Source organism: Pinus tabuliformis, chromosome 5_1, assembly GCF_031772625.1.
Source record: "Pinus tabuliformis cultivar Carrire ecotype Pingquan chromosome 5_1, CPIR1, whole genome shotgun sequence".
Lineage (NCBI taxonomy): Eukaryota > Viridiplantae > Streptophyta > Pinopsida > Pinales > Pinaceae > Pinus > Pinus tabuliformis.
In genome coordinates, this window is record NC_142305.1 from 290,684,937 (window position 1) to 290,710,745 (window position 25,809).

Consider the following 25,809-nt stretch of genomic DNA (forward strand, 5'->3'; position numbering starts at 1 on the left):
CAATATAAAGACTCTATTTCTTATGACTGTTTGAGCATAATTTCGGATTGACAACGTATTAACCAAGGCCGTGCAGAGGGCCCCTGCTGGCTGAGGTTTTGTTTCTTTATTTCTGTAAAGTCTTCATGTATCGTTTTCTTATTTCCATTGTAAATATTTCATAGCTTGTTCACCTATATATATTTCATAATTCATTTATGGTGTTAATGTTTCATTCCTGTACATGATTTTCCAGCACTGTATATTTTTGCTAACACTGATCAGTGTGTTTCAGGATAGGTTATGCTCGAGCATTTTCATATAATTTTTGCATCAAATAGTGACATGAGATTGGCCTCTCTGCTGACTTTGTTTTTCTAACTTTTTAATTTCAGTTATGCTTTGATTTCAGTCTTATTTATTTGTTGTTGTTAGCTAGTTTAGATATCAAATTCTTCATGTCATTTGACGTTATCTCCAGAGCCATGGCTTAACCCCGAAAAGCTACTTGGCGAGCTATCGGATTATGAGTGAAGTGATTTGATTTTACTTTCGTTTCTGCAATTAGATATCAGGTTCTTCATGTCATTTGACATTATCTCCAGAGCCATGGCTTAACCCTGAAAAGCTACTTGGCGAGCTATCGGATTATGAGTGAAGTGATTTGATTTTACTTTCGTTTCTGCAATTAGATATCAGGTTCTTCATGTTATTTGACATTATCTCCAAAGCCATGGCTTAACCCCGAAAAGCTACTTGGCGAGCTATCAGATTATAAGTGAAGTGACTTGATTTTACTTTCATTTTCAAGTAGGTAATTTAGATATCAATTCTTCATGTTATTTGACGTTATCTCCAGAGCCATGGCTTAACCCCGAAAAGCTACTTGGTGAGCTATCAGATTATAAGTGAAGTCAATTGATCTTACTTTCATTAGTCTGCAATTTTTTGTTTGTTTGAGTGCAATAGTTTAACTTTTATTTCTATATTTAGATGAGCAGCAGAGACAGTGATTTCATGATTAATATTTTATCATTTGTTTGATTTGAATAGTTGCACATTTACATTTATGTTCAAGTACTAATTTTATCACTAGTATGTTTTGAGATTCTTTGCACTGTTAAGCTCTGGAAGTTGTCATAAGGGACATAAAACCTTGTCTTAAATCTATATCCATACTTGTCTTCTAAAGTATTCTTAAAACTTAGGAATAGGATTTCCATTTGCATTAGGAGACAAATAAAGACAAAACCCCAAAACAAAATAAAATTGAAAACAATAAAAAGTAAGAAAGAGGTTATCTTGCACATATAGTGCGCCACACTTCATCAGTCTACAACTCCTGGATTGATAATTAATGTAGAAATTTAGGACATACTAAATTGACTAAACAAGAATTTCACAGCAATCAGATCTCGAAAAACTACTCACGTGAACTTCTAGAGGAAGTCTGCAGGGGTTCTACATGAAGTTCTACAGGAACGACCAAAAGAGGATTTTAGAGGGTTGATGGAGGAAAAACGGTGGGAAAGTGGAAATTAAGGATGGATAAGGATGTTAAGGGATCTAGGACCTGGTAAGTGAAGCTAAGGAGTGATGAAGGTGGTTGGATTTGTTCAAGGATGTAAAGAGAAATGTTGCACAAAAATGTAGAAATTAGGGAAAATTGGAGAAGTGTGGAAAATGAAGGGAAGGAATCTTGAATTAGGGCTGGAACAGGTTGTATGATGGAGGAGGGGTAGGTAGGAATGTATCACAGGTGCTCTGCACACTATTTTCCAAAACTGATCGAACAAAGACTGAAGAAACCAGAGATTTATCTACTTTAACCTAATCTGACCTAAAAACCAGAAACATGATGAACAGAAGTTTATAGACAGGAAATCATGCAAGATAGCTATGGAAACTAAGCAAGAACAGATCTAAACATGCACACACAATTGATATCAACTTTTCCAACTTAAAACCTAACACTAGCAATTGCATAGGAAGGCAAAAACAGTGTTTTTGTGGCAACAAGTATGCCTTGGTCTCAGCTCATGGTCCCAAGGAGGGAGAGATGAGATCAGAGACTGCTTGATGGCCTTTTTGCAGATATTTTCTGTTACTAAACTGTCAAATCAACCTGAAGCATAAAAACTATCTTAATCATCAAGAACAACCTAAGTAACAAAGCAAGATTTTAACCTAAATAATAGAAATTATTCTATGAATGCAAGAAAAATACATAAAAGTACACAAAGGAGGTACTGGCACTTGGGTTGGGCCCAACCCCAAGAGCTACAGCCTCCTAAGAAAACTCAGAGCTGGTGCAAAGCAAAGTTCATCTCCATTACTCAAAAAATAATCATGTCACAAAATTCTTTACAACAAGAGCTTGAAAATGGCTGAAAAGAAAAGCTACACTAAAGTGAGAAAAACAGTTATTCAATAGCTAAACTACCAAGGCTTGAAGCCTTCCTACTTATGCAACATGAGGACTCCCAATAGTCCTCCTTAACTTTAGGAGCTTGGCTATTCAAAACTGCAGTTAATCATCCACTTCACAAAACCTGCTCGGTTGCCCCTTGAAATCATCTTTGGTGGGCTTTTGAACTCCGAGCTGATGGTGGAGAACTCGAGGAAGGGGTCATTTAGTGCAGGAGACACCCTTCCTACAAATCCTCAACCTTGTTCCTTCGTATTTGGCTGTCAACTTGCTCATAAATGCTTGACCTTGGTCCAAAAGATGTCCAAAAATCTGCAATAAGCACGTATTAGACTTTGTGGTCAAGTGACTATTCTCATTCATTCAATTAACATAAATATATTCGAAAGCATGCATAAAACTATGAAGAATGGTGGATTAATCGAGAATAATAGGCCAAATGAGCCCATAAAGTTATTTATTTTTGGGGCTCATCATCACCCCCGAGCTAAATGTGTTGCTCATCCTCTGAGCAACTAATCTAGCTCATCATCTTTGATTGCTTTGACTGCCTCTCTGACATCCCAAGCTTCCGAGGTGATGTCCTCTTCTCAGTCATGAAACCCTACTTTTCTCTCTACTTCCTCCCATTGCCTGTGTTCTTCTTCTTCTTTGACCCCTTCCAGTAGTCCTAAAAGCAATGGAGGACTGAACTTTAGGCATTTCCAGTTGGCCTACATATTTTGCATTGGCTGTTTATAAAGTGGCACTCTTTCCAAAGCCTCCCTCATCCTTGTTGGGAAGTGGTACTCTCTTATTTTTAGACTATAGGACAATGTGTTCCATCTCCTTGTGCAAGCATGAATGCAGTTATCACCCAACAGTCTTTCCATGTCTTCAAAGTGAGCAATGGCCTGAGCTTGCCTTTCAACGTAGTTTGGGAGAACCTGTGGGTTGTTGGCAAAGTGCTGATGGGCATATACTAAAGCTAAAAGATCTTCTGGTTCTGCCCTGATCATGAGTGGCTCACTTAGCTCCCTGACCATAACATTCCGAATTTTTTCTGCCCTCTTTTCCTCATGGCTTAACCAAGAAGCCATGGCCATGAGTTGCACATCTCCCAATGTAGCATTTGGATTCCATAGATTCATGTTTGAAAGTGCCAAGCTGTGTAAATAGAATTCTACTAACTTGGCCTTATCTTCAGCTGAGCTATTGTCACACAAATACATAAACTGATTGTAATTCTGGAATGGAATGGTGCCCCGTTGGGCCAATGTGTTGATTTGAAATTGCAACCATTGATCTTTAAGATATAAGGCATAGGACTTAGCAGGTTGCCTACATTGTACGGCTTTTACTGCCCAACTAGCCATGTAGACCATTTGCAACTTTTCCTCTCTCTCTTATTCCTCAGTTGTTTCCTTGTCTGCTGGAGGTCCTTCGTGCTGCTGCTGTTCTCCCAAAATGGACGGCCTATCTTCCTTATGGCATTTTTGTAGCTGCAACTGCTTTTTTAGCAGCTCATTCTCCTCCTATAATTTGGCTCTTTGACTGCTCTCTATGTGCCTCACCATGGCCAACTCTTTCCTTGATTCTCTTAGTTGTTCTTCAAGGTGGCCTGTGTCTGCCACACCCTTGAATTTGGAAATCCTCATCCAAGTGTGAGTCCTAACCCGTTCTTGTTCCAATGCAAAGAAAAGTGGTACAAAAAACTTCTATGGGATGATCTTCCCACTTTATAACAAGTTGTAATATGAGCCCAAGCTAGGATGAGGGCTTGGTTCCAGTATCTCCTCGGTCTTGTCGTCTCCCTGTGATTATTTGGCTGTGTTCTCCTCCAATTTCTCAATCTCTTTTAACTTAGCTAGAGTTTCCTGTAGAGATGTCTCAGCTTCCTATAGAGCTGCCTTTGAGTCCATCATCCTAATTTTCTCTCTCCAGGCGGAGGTTTTTGGGCTTCCTCTTTCATAGGTGATAGATATCTTGGAAGGAGACTCTTTTTTTTGTTTAGTGGTTGTGTCCTCAATGACAATTGGTTCCTTTGATTGTGGCTGGGGTTTGCCCATTTTGATCCTTGTGCTTCTCCTGGCTTTAAAGTACATGGAGGTTTGCCTCTTTCTTTTTCCCTTTTTTTTGATGGGTGTGTCAAATGCAGCAAGCACGCTGCTGCTTCCCATGCCAACTTTTTAGGGGATTCCTCTTGCTGCTATTCTTTTCGTTCACTTCCTGTAGAAACCTCTTTGTCCACTATTTCTGTCTGTGTGACTAATATCTCAGGGTGTGTCTTTCCCTTTTCTTGTTGGGTGCCTGCTTTGGCTGTGTCAGCCTTCATTTGGGCTTTCTCGGCCTTTTCCTTTCTAATCTGTGACCTCTTTTCCCTTGTTGTTTTTGTTGTTGTTTCTTCCTCTGTTTTAGGCTCAGTAGTCTTGCCAAATTCTTCTTTTTCTTTATGTTCTTCCTCTATTTTGCCCTCTGCTTAAATGTCTTCTGCTCCCTCATCATTGTTCTTCTCAATTTCTTTAGTTGGCTCCCTCTCCTCACTGCTAGATGGGGTGATGTTCTCAGCCAAAGTTCTAATGTTATCATCCCTGGACATATTTCTGAAGGTTTCTCAAAATATGGGGATAGTATAGGTGTGTAAACAATCTTCCACCAATAGTTTGATGAGCCCATGATGGGCCAACTGATCTGGGATCCCTTCATTTAGCTTTGTACCACATTCAATTAAGGACTGAAGAAGGAAATATGGGATGCTCAATTTCTTGGCTGGAGGCAAGTCCATCCCATACCTTAGTTCATGTAGCAACCTGAAATGGTATCCATAAATGATGCTAAACCTCCCTTCACATGTGATATACTTCATTATTTGATAACTAACTTCACTCTAGAGAGAAGGCAAGCTTGTCCTTCTAACCCTATTTTTATCTTCTACGGGATGCTCCTCAGGCAGAAAAATGTTTTCTTAGGAACTTGTCCCAATGATCTCTCCTCTTTACTCCAAGGGAGCCCCAATGGTAGACCAATAATTCTACTGATGAGCTCATGGGTAAGTTCTAGGGTCAAACCCCTAAAATTGACTGTGGCATGTGTCTTCGAACGTGGTCTCAGGGACATCAAAAACTCTTTAGTTATCTCCTCATCATAACCCTGAATTCTATCAAAGAAGGATATCCAATTTGCCCGGGTGAAAAGGTCCACCACCTCAGGGTGCTTGTGCAATTTGCTAGAGTCTGAGGGTTATTTCCTTATGAATCCTCCTGGCATGGTGTTGAGTGCTCTTTTATGTTTTAATCAGAAAAGAAAATGCTCAGGTGGGATTAAACAATCAATTACTGAAACAGAGGATAGCTGAATTCGGTTTCTTCTGAACCCAAGAAGGAATTTCTCGTGTGTTCCTTACAATATCAAATAGCAATAATTACCTATTTTAAAACTGCTGTCACCCAGAATTTGACTGTGTGTTTATGAAGAGAATTTTGTATTTTTTTTTACAGAACAGAGCATAAGGACACAGGTTCTTTCCTCGGCACATAGATAGATATGTAAATTCGGGTTTTTTCCCACACACATAGGCTGGCCTCTACTGCTGCATGTATCTTCCTTATAGGAGAATTTAAAAATGATGAGGATATTTTGGAATATAGAGAAAGAACTAGGTAAACTCAGTGAAATATGCAGGCAGACTTTCACTTTTTTCTCAATGCACAGGCAGACTTTTACTCTCGTTTCTCAATCTAATGTCGTTCAATTCACCACCTTGCACAAACAAATCATGCACAGAGAATTTTTCCCGAGCCTACCTTGTTTGGAGCTTGAAATTCGACGAAAATTTCGGGTTTCCTCTCCACAGAGCTGTTCTGCCTTTCCTGTAGAACCCTTCCTGTAGAAGTCTCCCAGCTCCTATAGAATAGAACTGTGCTTCCGGTAGAGCTGATAGGCGGGAGATTTTTGAAAATAGGCAGAAAACTGGTGGAGGAAAACTAGTTAATTGCTCTGAAAGCGGTGGATGCGTACTCCACTCGAGAACGTCGTGAGTGCAAAATGAACAGAGGGTGGTGTATGTTTCAATTGAGCATCTTTTAACTGCGGTGTGATTCGTGGTGAGGGGATGAGGTGGTCGAACCAGACCGTTGATCCGACGTCACAACCATAATGTTTTTGCATGTTTCTAACCTCCATCACCTTCGTTCTGTTGTTATTTTCTGCCATCACTACCAGTCCCAAAGATTTCTTCCTAAATGGACACTCCACACGTGCTGGCTGCACATCTAATCGGCAGTTTTGAATGTAACGGGGCTCGTTTGGATTCCACGAGGATGTGTAACTGGTCGAGGGTGGCCAGTTGACTGGCCACTGATTCCACTCAATTCGAACCATTCCCATAGTCATGCAACCTTAGAATATGATTTATGCAATTGAAGAATGAGTTCAGGCACTTACCTGCGTGGTCGCAGCCGTGTTATGCAGATTTCGAATTTTGGAAGTCATTCCTTCGTTTGCTGTTACTGCATGCTTGGCCTCTGCTGTTGTTGATGTTCAAACGTTCTAGTAGAGCTCCATGCATGTTTCTTCTACCATACATTGTTGTCCCTGTCTCTGGAGTATGTCTTTTAGAGGGATCAGCGGCTACCGGAATCCTGTAGGATCTCCTGTAGCTGCTTTTCCTCCTGGAATGCAAGCTAGAATGAGCAGGGCTACACTGTTGACGAGGGTCTCAGCTGATGAGGAGTCTAGATGGAGGGTATTAGGTATGGCCAGTGACAAACTGCTGCTTAGATTTGTCATTAAACATTTTCACTGGTAGCATGAAGGAAACAGGATTTCTGTGTGTGACTGTGTAGGGACATAAAAATGAGTGCAATGGAGGTAAACAAAGATGGGAAAAGGGTGACATATGGCGATGGATGGAAGCAGGGATGTTTACAGGCCTCATAGATAGATTCCAAACCTTCGGGTCCTCTTTTGAAATGAATTTTGGCTTGTCTGTAGGTTCTACAGAATCTTCCTGTAGAAGACACAGAACTTCCTGTAAAAGGTGAAATCTTGGCCCAAATGAAATCAAATCTTAGGAAAGGGTAATAGTCATGGAGGAATGGATTATGAGGGATGCTTGTAGCCTAGTGCTAACCTCTTTCTTTGTCTTGTACGATCCTCCTACCCTGCAATGTCCTTCCTGCAACCTGCAATTTATTCAACATAAATTAGGTTTATTTTTTTCTTTTTCTTTTTCTTTTTTCCTCTCTCTTTTTTTTTTTTTTTTTTTTTTTTTGTTTTTTAGTCTGAAACAGCTAGGGTGCCTCCAGGAGGTTTTCACCCTCACTATCTACCCTGTGTGCCTCCAAGAGGTTTTCAACCAAGGATCTTTTATTCTTTATTCTTTTTTTCTATTTTTTTCTCTCTCTTTTTTTTGTGTTCAAGGTGTGGGTGGAGTGAAGATAGGGGCCTACTCCACTACCAACACTGATTTATCCATAGTTTCAATGAATTCCTGCTTAGAAAGGGGCTTCCTGTAGATTTTCAATCAATGCCCATTGACGAGCATGGGGATGGCTTCTTCATCAATGGCCTTGATAAGGACTGAACCATTGTCGTTTCACTTCTCCACTGTATATGGTCCTAGCCATCTTGTCCTCAACTTTCCTTTGAAATCCTTGTATCTTGAATCATATAACAGTGCCCAATCTCCTGGCTGAAATTGCTTTTCTTTAAGGTTCCGGTCATGCCATATATTTCTTTGAAGTTGGACCACCTCTGAGTGGAGAAGGGCCTGCATTCTTTGTTCGTCCAGTCCATTCAGCTGAAGTAATCTTTCCTGTTGTGCGTGGCTGAGATCTAGGTCCAGCTGAGCTTCCAACCTCAATGTGTTATATTCAAATTCTATGGACAACAAAGCCTTCTTCCCATAGACTAGCTCATAAGGTGTGAAACCTGTCGTAGTTTTCCAAGTAGTGTTATAGGCCCAGGTGGCCTCAACCAAGTGATCTGCCCAATCATTTTTGCTGTTGCTCACCACTTTAGTTAAAATCTCTTCCAAAGCTCGGTTAGTGACTTCCACCTATCTATTTGCTTGCGGATGATAAGGGGTGGAATTTATGTGCTTAATCTTGTGATGAGTGAGCAGGTCTTCAATCAGGTTAGAGGTAAACTGGCTTCCTTGATCTGTGACTAATTCCCTTGGGTAGCCAAACTTGTAGAAGATATTTTCCCTCAAAAACTCAACCACTTTTTCTTTTGTTGCTGCCTTGATTGCCTTTGTTTCTACCCACTTTGTCAGGTAGTCCGTACACACAATGATGTAAGACTTTTGTTTTGAAGGAGGGTTGATAGGACCCACAAAGTCCATGCCCCACTTCTCAAATGGCTCGAAAGTCACCTGAGGTTGGAGGGGCATTTGATCCCTTGGAGTCAGTTTCCCCATCCTTTGACATCAGTCACATTGGCTAATGTATCTCCTGACATCTTGATGAAGAGTGGGCCAATAGTAGCCTGCCTATAGAATTTTGAAGGCAGTTCTTTTTGTTGCAAAGTGGCCTCCACAAGGCCCATCATGACATGTTAGGAGGATGTCAAAAACTTCCTCCTCCCTGAGGCAACGCCTCAAAATCTGATCTGAGCGGAGTTTAAATAGGTTTCCCCCAATTCAAGTGAATGAGGCGCGTTTCCTCACGATCTTGCTATTCTCTTTTGAGGATAGGTGTGGCGGGAACTGTGCTAAAATCAAGTAATCTGTTATATCAGCAAACCATGGAGAGAGTACTGAAATAACAAACATGTGTTCATCTGGCATTTGATCATCCACCATCCCTTATTCACCTGCAGGAAAATCTAATCTAGACAGAAAATCAACAACAACATTTTCCTTACCTGGCTTATCAACAATGGTCAAATCAAAATGTTGCAATAAAAGTAACCATCTAATGATACGAGCATTTATATCAGGTTTATTCATCAAATACCTAATTGCAGCATGATCAGTGTGTACGAATGTTTGATAACCAGTGATGTAGTGTCTGAACTTGTTTAGGGATTGGACTACAGCTAGGAGCTCTTTATCAGTTACAATATAGTTTAACTCTGCCTTGGACAGGTTTTTACTGACAAAATATATGGCATACGATAGCTTCTCTTCAACTTGTCCTAAGGCTGCTCCTATGGCTTTGTTCAAGGCCTCTGTGTGAATGTGGAAAGGTAGGGCCCAGTTTGGACCTCTCAAGATTGGGGCAGTTTCTAGCTTACATTTCAACACATCCAGATCCTCTTGACATTTGTCAGTCCATATAAACTCAACATCCTTCCCCAAAAGACCAAACAATGGAGAGGCTAGCATACTTAAATCTTTAATGAATCTTCTATAATATCCTGCTAAGCCTAGAAAACTCTGAACATCTCTTACCTTTAGGGGAGGTGGGACCCCTTGGATGATAGCAATCTTGTTGGGATCCACTTGTAATCCTTGCTGAGAAATTGTATGACCTAGCACGATCCCTTCAGTCATCAGGAATTCACATTTTTCAGGACTGAGGGACAAGTTCATTTCAATACACTTGGTTAAAAATTTTCCCAGGTTATTCAATGCTTCTTCGAAGTTGGACCCATAAGGAGTAAATTCATCCATATAGATTTCCACCGAATCATGAACCAGCTCAGCGAATATACTCAGTGCTGCTCTTTGGAAAGTGGCAGGAGCATTGCATAACCCGAAGGGAAGGACCCGATAGGCAAAGGTACCCCATGGAGAAGTGAAAGTGGTCTTATCTTGGTCTTCTAGGCTGATTTGGATCTAATTATACCCACTAAACCCATCCCAGAAGGAAAAGAAATTCTTCCCTGCTAGGCCATCGAACACTTGATCTATGAAAGGCAAAGGGAAATGGTCCTTCTTGGTGGCTTTGTTAAGTTCTCGATAATCTACACAGATTCTCCACTTCCCATTTTTCTTGGGCACAAGCACCAGAGGAGAAACCCACTCGCTGTCAGAGAAGAATATCCAACACTCTATCCAATCCTGGTCTTCCTTGGTAGCACAAATGATAATCACTAGCGCCACGCAAATACTTGAAAACCCACTTCACTGTCGTCCAGTGTTCCTTCCTTGGTTTTGACATAAACCTGCTCAATACTTCCACAGCATGTGCAATGTCTAGTCTAGTACATACCATCGCATACATCAGGCTACTGACTGCACTTGCATATGGAACACAGGGCATGTCCTCTTCCTCTTCTTGTGTCTTGGGACACTATTCAGCAGATAACTTTACACCTACATGAATAGGAACCTTCACCAATTTACTATCCTGGATATTAAACCTCTGCAGTATTGTCTTGACATACTTCCTTTGGTTTAACCAGAGCTTCCTCTTTGCCCAATCTCTTTTAATTTCCATGCCAAAAATATAGTTTACAGCACCAAGATCTTTCATGTCGAATTTGGAGGACAATTGGGTCTTCAAATCCTAGATAATTTCTTTGTCATTTCCAACCAGCAACATATCATCCACATACAAGACCAGATAAATAACATGGTCACCAATTAATTTAAAATACACACAATGATCTGCTTTGCTTCTCATGAAGCCAAGTCCCCATATAAATATATCAAATTTCTGATACCACATCCTTGGTGACTATTTTAACCCATACAGAGACTTCTTTAACTTGCATACCAGTTCTTTCTTACCCTTCACTGCAAAGCCTTCGGGTTGTCTCATGTAGATCTCCTCTTCCAGATCCCCGTGAAGAAATGTTGTCTTCACATCCATCTGTTCTACCTCAAAATCAAAAGCAGTAGCAACAGATAAAAGTAATCTAATAGAAGTTACCTTGGCAACAAGAGAAAAAATATCACCAAAATCAATTCCTGGCACCTGGGAATAACCTTTTGCTACCAACCGAGCTTTGTATTTCTCCACCTTTCCTTTTGCATTGTTTTCTTCTTGAACACCCATTTGCTGCCAATGGGTTTCCTCCCAGCCGGAAACTCCACCAGATCCCAAGCCTCATTTTTGTGCAAAGATGTTATTTCATCAACCATGGCCTCTTTCCAAAGTTTTCCATCCTCTGAATCTACTGCTTCCTTCACAGTTCTGGGATCATCATCAGTAGTAGATAAAGAAAAATTTGAACAGAAAGCAGATGGAATATACCTTTCTGGCTATCTTCTTTCTCGAACTGATCTTTTTACACCCGTAGTTTGTGGCTCTTCATATTCTGATTCCTCCTCTACTGTAGAGTCCGATTCTTCCTCCTTTAGCTCAAACTCTATCTTCTCAGGTTCCTTTTCTTGTACTTCATGTTTAATAATATCTTTCACCTCTCTGAACACCACATCTCGGCTGTACACAACCTTCCTTGTTTCTAGGTTCCAAAGCTTATAACCTTTTAAACCATCCTTATATCCAATAAAGATGAACTTTTCAGAATTACTATCCAACTTGCTTCATTTCTCCTTTGGAACATGTACATATGCATCGCATCCAAATACCCTCAGATGTGAAAGAGAGGGTTTCTTACTAGTCCATACCTCTTGTGGAGTCTTATCCTCCATCGCTGATGAAGGTGATCTATTGACCAGGTAACATGTTGTCTCCACCGCCTCTGCCCAGAATTTCTATCTTAACCTCACAACACTGAGCATGCTTCTTTCCCTTTCCATCAACATCTTGTTCATTCTTTCTGCAACTCCATTTTTCTGAGGTGTATATGGAGTAGTCTTCTGCTGTGCTATACCACACGTTTTATAGAATTCTTCAAATTCCTTACTGCAAAACTCTCCACCATTATCTGTCCTCAGCATCTTTATCTTCTTCTCTGTTTGGTTTTCCACCAGAGCCTTAAATTCTTTAAACCTGTCAAAGACTTTAGATTTCTTCTTAAGGAAATATACCCATGTATTCCTTGAGAAGTCATCTAAAAATGATACATAGTACACAAACTTACCCAGTGATGGAACCTTCATAGGTCCAAACACATCACTGTGCACAAGCTCTAATATCTGTTTTTCCCTCTTACCACCAAAGGGAAAACTCACCCAATTTTGCTTCCCATATACACAATTTTCATAGAAATCAAAATCCAGAGAGCTATTACTCATACCTTCTGCCATACCTTTACCATGAATTATTCGAAGGCCCTTCTCTCCAATATGTCCAAGCCTTTGATGCCACAACATGGTCTTCTCTCCAGAGACCACTAGATTTTCTGCTCCACTTTCAGGAACCACAGAACTATTGCACCCATCAACAATAGTGCTACCTTGCAGCTTGTACAGAGTTCCAATCTGAACTCCACGCATCAATACCAGTGCTCCCCGAAGCATCTTGCTGGTATCCTTCTCGAACACTATTTTTACACCTGCATCATCCAGCTTGCTTACAGAAATCAGATTTCTGGCCAATGCAGGAATATACAGAACACCTGGAAGTGTTCTAACCCTTCCACCTTGCAACTTCAACTTTACTTTTCCATGACCAACGATTTTAGCCTTCCTATCATCCCCTAAGAATACATCGCCACCATCGTATTTCTCATACTCACAGAACCACTCTCTATGGGGAGTGAAGTGAAAGGATGCACCTGAGTAAATCAACCATGCCTCATGATCTACATGTGTACTTGAAGAAGCCAAGTGCACATCCCCCCCTTCATCTGAGGTGGTTTCCACCTCTGCAGAAGGAGAATCATCAGATCCCTTTCCTTTATCAGGAGCTTTAGATTTATAGTCCCTTTTGTAGTGCCCTTCCTTTCCGCATTTCCAGCACACCACCTTTACAAGTTTTCCTGGAGATTTAGATCTCCCACTTGATGACTTATTTTTGTTTCTGTTCTGGGACCATCCTCATACAAACAAGGCATCACCATTCTGGCTCTCCATATTTTTCCGTCTCATCTCCTCCGTCAGCAAGGATGAGACTATTTCATCAAACTGCAAGGCAGTTTCATTGCTACCTATTGCAATAACCAGACTATCCCATGAATTTGGTAGAGAACACAACAAACTGATGCACTTATTTTCATCTGAAATTTTAATATCAACAGCGCTAACTGACTTACCACACTATTAAATGTGTTCAGATGCTCTGTCACCGAGTCTCCATCTTTCATCATCAGGTTATACAGCTTTTTCCACAGGAACAGTTCATTCACCAGAGACTTAGATTGATACAAAGTCCCTAACTTGTCCCACAAAACCTTCTCCATAGCTTCCCCTGATACATTCAGCAATACTGAATCTAAGACACACAATCATGTTGTGCTCTTCGCCTTCCGACCCAAGTTTTTCCATTCTTCATCAGACACTCCCGTTAGTTTAGTACCCGGATATACCATGATCCACTAATCTTTTTCCACCAACAGATCCTCCATCTCGATTTTCCACAACTCAAAACTCTGACCATTAAATTTCTTGATCTCTATCTTTCCACTGCTCACCATCTTCTTTCACCACCAGAATCGATCCCGTAGATCTCGCACTGAACAGGGTCCACCACAGGCCTGAGCGAAACCCCTCAACAACAAAGGCGTCCCTTTGAAGCCAAAACAACTCTGATACCAAATGTAGATTTTAACCCTGTACAGAAATTGCCTGCATACGAATTCTAAAACACAAAAAATAAACAATGCGAGAGCATAACACATAAAACACATATACACAGAGATTTCCCACTAGATCCCAAAATTGGGACTACCATCTTGATTTTTCATTATGTTCCTTTCAATCTTACAATACATATTTATACATGTCAAAGCATCTAATACCATGGACCGAAAAACCATCGCGTCCAAAACCATGGACCGAAAACCATAGGTAGGTTCGCCCAGCCTAATATAGGGTCCAAAATTTTTTTTCCCAAGACGCTGCCCCAGCCCCCTCAAACCCCCTATATAGGAGGGGGCTCCACCCCCCCATCTAACCCTCCGGTTAGTCGTGGAAAGAATATAACGCAACCCAAAAATGATGAGGATTAAAATGCATAAACCCTAATGAATTTGGAAAAGATGAGGATGATGGTGAGACGAAGTCATCGCCAAAAGGTAATCCCATAAATCCTAATTCTACTATTGTGATCATGCTTCGAGATAACATGAGAAGGTGAAGATGATAAGCACCCTAGGAAGTGTCGATTAATTCAAAGTAGGGATGGACCTTCAATCACATATGTCTAGGGTTACAAGGATGTAAAGGGAGCATACAATTCCCGCAAAACCTAATGCCCATGCTAAGGTGTAGGACTAATCAAGAACCTAGGGGAATATGTTCTACATTGACTCTCACCATGATTTCATGTGATGCTAATGAGAATGCATCCCTAGAGGCATGTGAATTAAGTTAAAACAGGAAGGGGATCACTCTTTTGACAATCTAAGGTTTCTCCCAAATCCTAATATGGTGAATCATAAGGAAAGCCAAATTAAATTCATGCTCTTCCAAATATAGGGCCTCTATTGGTCGCGATGCATATTATGGAAATATAAGTTTCAAAATCATGGGAGACTCTTAACGCATCAATGAAGAAGCAAACCTTCAAAATCCTAATGCAATCATAAGCTCATTATCTGAAACAATACATTATGTGTGAATTCAATATGTGAAGTGTGAATCAGTACATCAACATGGTTTGATAAGAAGGGTCGCGGTGAGAGTAACCAATTGAAGGCCCAATAAAAACCCTAATAGCTTGGGGCGTGGAATGGGGATCCCAAAATTTTTGATATGGCTAAATTTTTTTTCTTGTTGTTGTAGCAGCTACAACAATTGGTGAACCACTAGTAGAATCCATCATCTCTGCCAACATCCCTATAATAGATCAATTCTAGATAATGATGCAAGAGAATATTGAATAGTTACTATGGGTACCTCTTGTGTTACCTTAAACTTTACAGATATGCCTTCCCTTTCTGTCTGAGTTATGTCTTGCTAGTCAGTAAAAACCCAATTAGAAGTTTATGCATGCCAGTAGTTAGTGATGATGTAGAGAATAAAACAAAGGGCTTATTGTATCCAGGGTTTTAAAACAGGTTTCTGGTGTTGCTTCACTACCAGCAGGCTTGGACAGTACCCTGGTGGAGTCACTTCAAGAAATCACAAACATTGCTCCACTTCCAGCGAGCATGGTGAGTACCCCGACGGAGTCATTAGATTACATTTCATTAGGTATTATGAGTCTTGAGATGATTGACATAGATATCTTGTAACTTGAGTAACTAGGATCCAAGTGCTTCTAAGCCTTCAAAATCACTTGGGATTACAACTAGCCTCAGCCACACCAACCCTTAACATGATTGGCTTTTTACCCACAAGGTTTTGAACTGATAACATTTTCATCATTGAGTGCCTTAACAAAACACCTGTCACTGTCTATTCTATACCCATGAGCATGTAGTTGACCATTTTAATTAATTGAATGTTCCGTGCTTTTTAAGTATAGCAAATCTACATTATACTACTCTATAATTATTCCCATGAAAAGTATATTGCTATCAAATACTTTTTTGCATAAGAAACAGGTACTAAGGAACAATGTTCTATATTACACTTGTTATATTTTAAATATTTTTCTTAACTTTTATTATAATTTATTTTTTATATTTTTCTAATGTATTTTCATTTGTTTTAAATTTATTTTTGATATGTATTTTTTTTAATCTTTTCTATATTTTTTAAAATTTTTGAGTTAGTGAGATTTTGTTTGGAACAACAAGATGGTTAGATTTTTTATTTTTTTGGAACAATAAGATGGTTAGATTTTTTATTTATTTTTATTTTCTTGGTCTGTTTTTATTTTTTAATTTTAAAACTTTTCTTCACCAATTTATTTTTTTAAATTTGTTTAGTTTTTGAGTCGATTTTGTCTAAAATAATAATGAACGTTTAGGACTTATTGGAAGTTAAAAAAGTTAGAAGTGTTACTAATGAGTCTTATTTTGATTTGGAAAGTTGATTTTATTAATTATCAAAACTATCATAATCTCTAAAAATGGGGTTGTTGGTAATTTTAACCCCAACTTTGTAATTTTAACTGATAAACAATGTTATGAGAATTACCATTTTTATATTACAGAGTTAATTTTGATGACAAAAAAATTTGGGTATAGGCCAATTTCACTAACATATTCTTGTATTTTCATCCAAATTTTTATTTTCCTGGTTAAGAAAAAATAATTTACAATATGTATTATAAGTGAGGTAATGTAAATAATATGGATAGGTAATACACAATTTTTATCTAAAACCCATTTTTAAAAACTATAATCTCTAATAATATGTTTAATCAAACTTACTCCAATATAGAAAAACCCATTTACATTACAATAGAATCTATAATTTGAACTTTACTTTTCAAATATCTAACACCGCATTTATATATTTATTTGATATACTCTATTATAAAATTTGAATCAAGACCATGGCTACTAATTTTCCTTGGTTATCATTCCTTTGATAGAATAAAGTCTAACACAAGCTTTGGTTGCAAACAGTATAACATTAACCCAACACACAAAAACATCCCCAAATGCACCAAAATATCAAAGAAGACATCTAATAAAAAGTTTGAGCACGATCTTTATCTAGTATGAATTATATCTTCACTGTCAAACTAGATCAAAAGTCTAATTTGATTGATCTACACCAATGACAATCCTAAAATATATCTAGAGTCCAAAGTATTTCTAGTCATCATAGTGAAACTAAATGAGAAGTGTGTGGTTGTGAAAAGATCCAAATTTTCTAAGCATATGTTCAAGGTCTAAGATTTCCATTTGAAATATGAAGCAAACATTGCAAGCAACCTCAAGAATTTATGATTTGGCATTGTATTCAAGGAAGACAAGTAAAAATTGTCAAGAGGTGATTATAAACCTTGTTTTGATTTCTCAATAACTAGGCATAGATTTATGTTAAAGTTCTCATGCATCTAAGTTTTTTTATCCTCAAATATCTCATCTATCACATTGCTAGATCTAATATGTTATGAAGGAATCACTTTAGATGTGAATCAACATGAAGTATGAACTACCAATCTTATGAAAGAAATTGTTGACACCTATTGTGCTATGAAAGGGTCTTTGCATAAGGAATTATGTCTTCTTTCTTGAAGACAAAGGTGAAATCAATATGATAGGTGTTTGGACCCTTTTCGAGCACATGAGGACCAATTTTTTGTGAATCAATGATTAGAATGTCAAGACACTCCACCTCTTTTATAGAAGGCGTATGAATATAATCTCTAGGGTTTACAACTAACACATTTGTATATTTAGAATTTGCAAAGCTTGGAGTATGGCAGGCCTTTTAAAATTTGGATATTGAAGCATTTATGGTTTGTAAAACCTAGCAAAGAGTTAAATTTTAAAACCCTTCGGACATATCCTAGGACTTATCTTTTTACACTGACAAAAACAATCCTTAACTCTTGGAAATGACAAATATGACATCTTGTTGTTATGAGGACAAGGACGATGAAAATTACAAAAGGATGAATATTAAGTGGGAGCTTACTCTTCTCTAAAGATAAGCACTCTACATATCCTTTCTTTGATTACTACAATTATTATTGTCTTTATCTTTGAATAGTCTTTTGTACCTTACTTAATTATATTTTTTCTTCCACAACCTTTTCCTAATAAATTTTGTAGGTTAATCATAAGACTGGATAGCAAATTTGCAAAAACATAGCAAAGCACAAGGGTTTTCTTGAATCATGGAGAACATGAATGTAGTAAGAACAGAGCAATTTGAAGTATGCATTAGAGAAATAAAAATCAAATGACAAGCATGGAAGAAATAACATTCTCTCAGTGAGAAAGAGAAGATCATGTAAATTTGATTTCCTTAGTTAGAAGAGTTACCTCAAATTTTGAAGAAGCCTCATGATTAAAGAAGACCTTGAACTTTTGAAAGAAGGATTCATGAGCCAAATGAATAAATATTGAATATAGAGGGAGACAAAAGAAAAAGTTGACATGTAGGATCTTACACTACAACTTGGGAGTTGAGGATACACCGTTTGGATTGGTAGTGCTAATAATGAGTAGAGATGCCGCCGATGGTTGAGATCTAGTATGGTTTCCTAGAAGAGTATGAAACTGATTTTTTTTGCATTGTTGAGGAAGAAGACATGGATGTTGATACAATTATCTATAAAGAAATTTGGATCCATAAAATGTTTGATGAACTGTCCGATGATGTGTTGGATTTGATTGTGATTTTCTATAAATATTGTCAATAAATTGGTTTTTTATAGAAAATGGAAGCTCTTGAATATTTAGAGTATGGTGTAGATAGGAGCCATAAATATGCAACATATCTCCATGGATGGATAGGTGATTGATGTAAGGGAATTCTGAGTACCTTCGACGCAAACATGGGCTTGCAGATATCTCCTCCCTAGTCGAGAGGGAGTGAGGATGGACATTGTGTTCTCCATGTGTCATGTGACTATCGTCAGGAAAAACCGTTATAAGCCTAATGCATGAACATGGGTAGGGAGAATGCTGGATTGGGTAAGCATTAGGGACCGACATTATTGAGATCTGTATTGTGACCAGGACTAACAGTCGTAATAGTTAAGTACATTGATATTATATAAGAATTGTCTGGAGGACCAACATTTATTTTGTCAAGTATTGTGACAAAGGATTAAGAAATGACAGTGTGAGGAAATACCTTGGTGAATAGCTAGGCAGGGTATGTGCCTCAAAGAGGCAGTGTGGTGTCCTATTGAATGCCTCTCTGCATTGTGCTATGATATAGTAGAGAGATAAAGCATACTTTTCAAAGCCTTTGTAGTTTGAGAATGTTGGCTATGATGATTCTATCATCATTTATGCTTATCAATATGGATCCTTTCTTCTAAAAGTTCTCAACTTAAGAATATCCTAATAAGTCAATATGAATAGATCCCTAGTTAAGCGGGAGTGTTAAAATTGTAAGTAGGTTCAATGTTCATAATTATTGTACTTGTGTCAATATGTATTTCATGTAAGAAAATAAAATAAAAATAAATAATATTATTACTTTTTATTATCAGGGATGTTCTTCGTGTTTTGTTTTGGTGACAAAATAAAATGTAATAGGGAATGTTCTTTGTGACCCTTGTGAAAAGAAGAAAATTTGATTTTTTGTAAGTGTCATTTGTGCTTCTAGGTTACCGAGTCGGTGCTCAAGGAAGACAAGCCGGCCTCCCCAAAAGACATGTCCTTTCGAATGCATGAACAACTATATATCGACACATATCCTCTAATAATTGGCAACCAATTAAGTGATCTTTTGTGGAAAAGTAATTCAGGTTTGTGGCAGATCTTGAGGTACATATGTAAGCTATCGATGGAAAATTTTTAGGTACATATATTCGAGTTTCTAAATCACATATATCTGAGATTCCTAAGGCACTTGAGCTTGATTTTTGTGGCATATGAATGAGCTTCTAAGGAATATATATCTAAGCTTCATAAGGCACAATAATTTTGAAGTATCCAAGTTATTTGTGGCGGCATTCTTTTGCAATTATACAAACTTCCTATGAGACAGAACTTATGGATAGACATATAGCATCTTGGCATATTTCATGTGGACATTTTTTTTTAGTGCTGACATGGAAATTGGATCTTCTATCCATTTAGATGTGACTTGGATTTCTCTTGTTAATAAAGGAGCTATAAGGAAAGGATTGATGGGTTTTCCCTTTGTGTGTTTTGTCCTGGCCTTTGGCCTAATCTCTTGTGTCTCTTGTCTCTTATATTTTAATGGAAATTACTTAATGAATATTAAATAAAAACTAAGAAGAAGAATAAACATCTTCACAAGTAATTATCATGTCTACAAATTCTCTCTTGTATTCGAATTTCAACACTTTCCATGCCACTCTCCAAGAAAAAATAATTCATCCTCATAATAAAATTCAACTTTCACTACTAGGTTATTCTCAATTTGCTATTTTGAAGGTGGTTTCAATTTCATCATGTGAACATGTATGTTTATTTTATTAACCATGTTTACGCTATAGATATTGTACATAATAATTTTTTTCTTCTACAGTTTTTTTAAAATTTTTCTCTCTAGTGTTTAAATCAATTGTAGTCTCCATGTCTTGTATACCTTCTTCTACTTAGGTATGCTCTTCCTTAATGTCTCCAATTAATTCTACACTATCAAAATTAATTGCTTCTCCTATTATAATAGCAGCTCCATTAAAAATTGCAATGCTCTGTTGATGAATGTTGCTTTCCCTTTCACTATATGTCATCTCCAAAATATTTCAAGCTTCTTTGAACTTGGTTGCTATTGTAATCTCGGGAATAATGTTTTCATCCAAACCTTATTGAATAATAGACTATATTATTGCATCATTCTTCTTGTTATCTATAAATTGATCTCTTTGATCTTATTTCATGGCCTCATATGTCAAGCCCATTTGAAACGATCTTCCATAAATCACTTATTTAAAAAAAATCATAATTTTTATGGAAGAAAATAAAAAGTGATAGAAAATTAAAATAAGAAATCCATCCTAATAAAAAATATATAAATATGTTATAAGTATGTGAATTTGTATACCAACCCTCTCGCTTTCTTAATTAAAATAGAAATAAACCAAAATCCTTTTTCCTTATCTCTTATTTTGTAAACTTTGCCCTTTTTCAACTTTTTAATCTTTTAATTACTTAATAACCAAAACCCTTTTTCCTATCTCCTATTGTGTAACCTTTTCCTTTTTAAACTTTTTTATTTTATTTTCCAATCTACCTTCTCTTTTTTTAAGTCCATAATAAAAAACAACATCCTGCAATATTTCGAAACAAATTCCCTCATAAGAAATGTTTTGTCGTAAAGAAAACTTGGGTAGCTATCATAAATTCAATAACTTGAAAGAAAACTGCAGAGAATTAAAATATTTAAAAATATTTATCTTCAGAAGAATGACAGTCGAGTCTCCATCTATAATACCGTCTCCGATCTATATTTCAAAAGTTGTCATTATTGATACAGCTCGAGGCCTCCCGGATCTGGGTGTTTAAATGTGGTACAGGTACGTGGGTAGCAAAATCGGTGGGCGCGTGGCACATCTCCATCGCCTCTTGGTCTCTCACAGAATCGGTCTTTAATTCCCTTGAACTCAAATTTAATGCTGCTTTAATGCAGCCTATCCCTCCTCCCCGGCCTGTTCATCTTCTAATCATGGCGCCCTCAACTCATCTCACTTGCGCTCCTCCTTTGTGCTCAACTCACTCCTTTGCTGCTACAGAGATTCGATCTCGAACTATCCCTGGGAAACATTGGGCTCTGGTTCGCTGGGTGGATTTCTGGCTGGGCCTTCAGGTTTCTCATTACCATATCTACAAATTCAATAGCTACTTTTCCTCTGCCCTTCCCTTCGCCCATCTGTGTGCTGAAGCCAAGCTAGTTTTAATGCTTTTCTACCTCCTTAGTTTTGCAGCCTGTTCGGATCTTCCTGTTCTTCCCACCATGCCCAATCTTCGACAGAGGATGAGTTGCAGGAGAGGCAGCTCCCGAGGGCAAACTGTCCGCCAGGTCTCCTCCTCCATGATGGATTCCTCGAATTTTTGTTCGAACTTCCGCTCGGATCACTATCCTACTACAAGAAGTGGTCGGGGACGAGGTAGAGGACAACACAATTTGGCAGCGAGCTCTTTCAATTCTTCTACTAATACCGCTCGGCTCCAGTTCCCCTGCAGTCATGGAAATTTTTCCTTCATGGCCTCTGTTACCATAGAGCTAAGGGAGATTACTGCTGGTCAGGAAGTTGTTTCCCCTGGGGTGGCTAGGGAAATGCTGGCGGAAGATAGATATGGTACGACTCAGATGGATTACAAGCAGAGTAAGGCCTCAGGGTCGGGTAAAGGCATAACATCCCAGGTCGTGGAGGATCAGGCGGGCCTGAGTGTCCCTATCGACGGTAGTTCTACAAGAAAAGAGGGCCACCCCTCTGAGGATGAAGACGACTACAAATACGGATGTCGTATCATTGAAGAGCAGCCCTCCACCTCCCATGATGTTTAAGCAGGTCTGCACTCTATGGTTTTTTGAAACTCTGTATGCTCGAGGGTACTCATTCATCACCTACTTGACCGTCATTATAAGCGCATCATTTGTAATTGCCGGTCTCCCCTACGAGGGTGGAACTCTGCTAGTCTATGGTTTTTGGTCTCGATTTCAGTCTCAGTTGCTTCTGAAGTTTGTCCTTAGTTTTTTTGTTCTAGGTAGTGCTTCTCAGTTCACTTGTCGTGGTCCAGTCATCTTGTTATGGTTGTTGAATGGCCTCTGTTCAATTTTTTGTTTCAAGTACGATAATAGGGGCTTCATGTTTTATTTTATTAGTCATGGTTAGGTTCCTAGCAGTCCTTTAGGGCAACATTCAACAGGTTTTTTTTGGGTAATGTTCAGCTATGCTACGTAAACATGTCGCATCTTTGGGCTAGCTTTCTCGAGGCCATGGCCTCGGTGTAAAAATATTTTGTATCAATATAGGAGTAGACAAATTCAGAAAAAATAAATAAATAAATATAGCTCGAGGCCAAACCGTCAAGGTAGTTTCAAATTTCTGTTTATCCTTCAAATTTTCTCTTAGATCCAGAATTAAAAAAATTCTCCAGTGTTGGAACCTTTAGGCATTTAAGTTCAGACTCTTTTCTTCAGTGTTTCATATTTGGGACGGTTTCCCTGAATCTTTAGTTGGGAATTCATGTTCTCTAGCTTGGAAATGAAGAGCAGATGTTGATTTGATTTCTAGTGGCCACGTAATGCAATGAATGTTAAGGCAAACTTCCAATTACTGGTCATAGATTTTTTAGAAATGGATATGCTTTGAACGTTCTGATTCAAAGCCAAGTCATCGATGATCCTAACAATGATCAACGATGAATCCTTAAGCTCCAAATGTGTGCTTTGATTCTCCATTCTTGTTGAAGTAACTCTTGTTGCGCATTCCGTAAAAACAACTCCTGCTCATAGGTATCTGATGATCACAGCTGCTGCGAGTATGGCGAACAAGAGTATGCGATCTGGGGTCGCTGCTGCTGGGCACTAGACTTCATAATATTTGACACCAGTATTTCTCAGGTTTGATGTTCACTGCCCTGTTTTCTCCCCTGTTCTTTCGTGTTATCTTGTTTTTGTTTCTGCCATTGTCTCTGCATTGCCTTCTATGGACACTAGTCTAGACTTGTGGGGCACTCCTGGTCATTGACTCCTTCCATTTGTGGGGGATCCTGCCTACTATCTGGGGTGTGTTTCATCATATGCGACTCTTGGGGGTGCTCCTATTTTTTCTCGGTCTTCCTTTCCCTCCCTCGATTCCACCGGATATATAGCATGCTATTCCTGTATCTCAATTCCCTCCATTATTACTTTCACTCGGAAGTCCTTCATATTCTTATACTTCTCTGCCTTTCCATATACCTTTTTATCTATATTTTCTGAAACCATTTTCATCCTTCCTCTCGACGTCAATATGCCTCTTTGGACTGAGATTCTTAATCTCTTGTGTCCTCTATTTTCTCGGGAGAAAGGATCCTGCCTACAAACAAACAACTTTCTTCCAGTCTGGCATCGGTGGATCAATTCTTTCATCATCTCTCGGCCTTGCAAAACTTTTGGTATCCGTTTTTGCAATAGATGGTGGACCTATAGGAGCTGCTGTTGCTATTTTTGTTGTGATGACTTTTAACTATATCCTTTACTGTGCTATTGTGCAGGGGTTCGATCTCTCCTCTATGCTCTGCGCTAGTCTGGTTTCTACTCTCGGTTGGCTTGTTTTTTCCGGCTACCTGAGCCTGCTCTTTTTCGAATGGGTTTTCGATTTTTCAGATGGTTTGGTGTTGTTATAATTGCTTAAGGTGACTTGGCTCTGCATCATACATTCTCCCCCTGACATTCTCCTACACATACTCTCTCACATGATCACACTCCTATTCAAAAATTCCACTCTAGGTACTTTCCTCATACAGACTGGCCTTTTGACGGTGCTTCACTTTTTTGGGCATTATGTGGGTGTTATGTTCGGTGGTTTTTGTACTTCGTAATTTGTGTTTTGTGGATCCCTAGATATCGTTGACAGGGATTCTTTGATGTAGTCTATTTAATTATGACATACCTTCCAGAGATTCATTTAGTTTACATTTGCATTTCCCACCATCTAGTTGTACTCGTCTTCTTTCTCATTTATGCGGTCATGCACCTGCTGGATTCTGACACCGTAGCCCACGAAGCTTTCATTCGGGCCATGCTGGATGCTGAGTCAAATTTTGGGCGGTGGGGCCCAACGATCCCAAACACTTGGCTCTCATCTTAGCCATCGATGCACTCTCCAGATGGCTCACATGCGGAACATGGTTAGCATGGACGTCCACACGCGGAAAATGGACGGCGATCTCGACATCAACATCATTCTCTCAAGATTTCTTCCCTGGCCCCTACTCTGGTTTTCGACCACGACGTCCTCATAGACTGGGTTACCAGCCTTCAGAAGCAGGCTCTTGTTGGAAAGTGGAATTTTTCCAATTTGTGCGAAGCGGATATGAGGCATTGGGTTGACACGAAGTGGAAAACACTATTAGATTATATGCCTACAGTGGTGTGACTGTTAAATGGTTTGTAAAGTTTTTATTTCCTCAACTAGGAGGATATTATTAAAATCAAGTCAATTCCTTGGATCAACGGGCGAAGCTTTCTGGCGCTACATTCTTGGTACATTGGGTTCAATCCACTGAAAGAAACCCCCCAAAACAAACTGATTTGGGTTAAGTTCCCTGGTTTTCCCATTGAATTCTGGATGAAACAGGTCTTTATGGATATCAGAAACGCTATTGGCAAATTTGTGTATGTTGATCCTTGGTGTTTGGGCGCATAGGACAAGCGTGTTGCTTGGATCTTAATTGAAAAAGAATATAGAGGGGGCTTTCCGAATCATATTGAAATCAATTGGGGTGTCACTCATCTAGTTCAATGGCTCGACTTCTGGGGGGTTCCTTTCTGGTGTCTTAACTGCCACCATACAGGTCATATTCTGGCACAATGTCCACGGCGGCTGGGCGGGAGACTTAGGACTCACTGACGCTATCATCATGATATGTTGGGAAAAAATGATTCTCATCTTTTTGTTTCTCCACGTAGTTGGTATGAGATGCCTCCTCCTAGACGTAGCCCCCTATGGTCTACAGGTATTTCGAATCCTCCTTTTTTTGTTCATTAGTATGTTAAACCAAATATCTCTACACATATTAACATTCCTTCACCCCCCTAATCTTCGAATGGGTCTGGTGTTCCTTTGACTGATGCCACCTCACCTCCTCCTTCGAATAAGATCCCTCCTCCACTCGATGACTATCCTCCTTCACGTCCCACATCATATCTTCTGACATCACGTGATGAGCCCTCATCTTCACATATCTTGTATATCCCCTTG

At 38.9% G+C, this 25,809-nt stretch overlaps 1 long non-coding RNA gene across 1 annotated transcript in view; it reads left to right on the plus strand.

Moving 5' to 3' along the window:
* LOC149164489 (uncharacterized) overlaps positions 1-25,809 on the plus strand; it is a 136,603-nt gene that overhangs the window by 99,491 nt on the left and 11,303 nt on the right. The window lies entirely within an intron of this gene.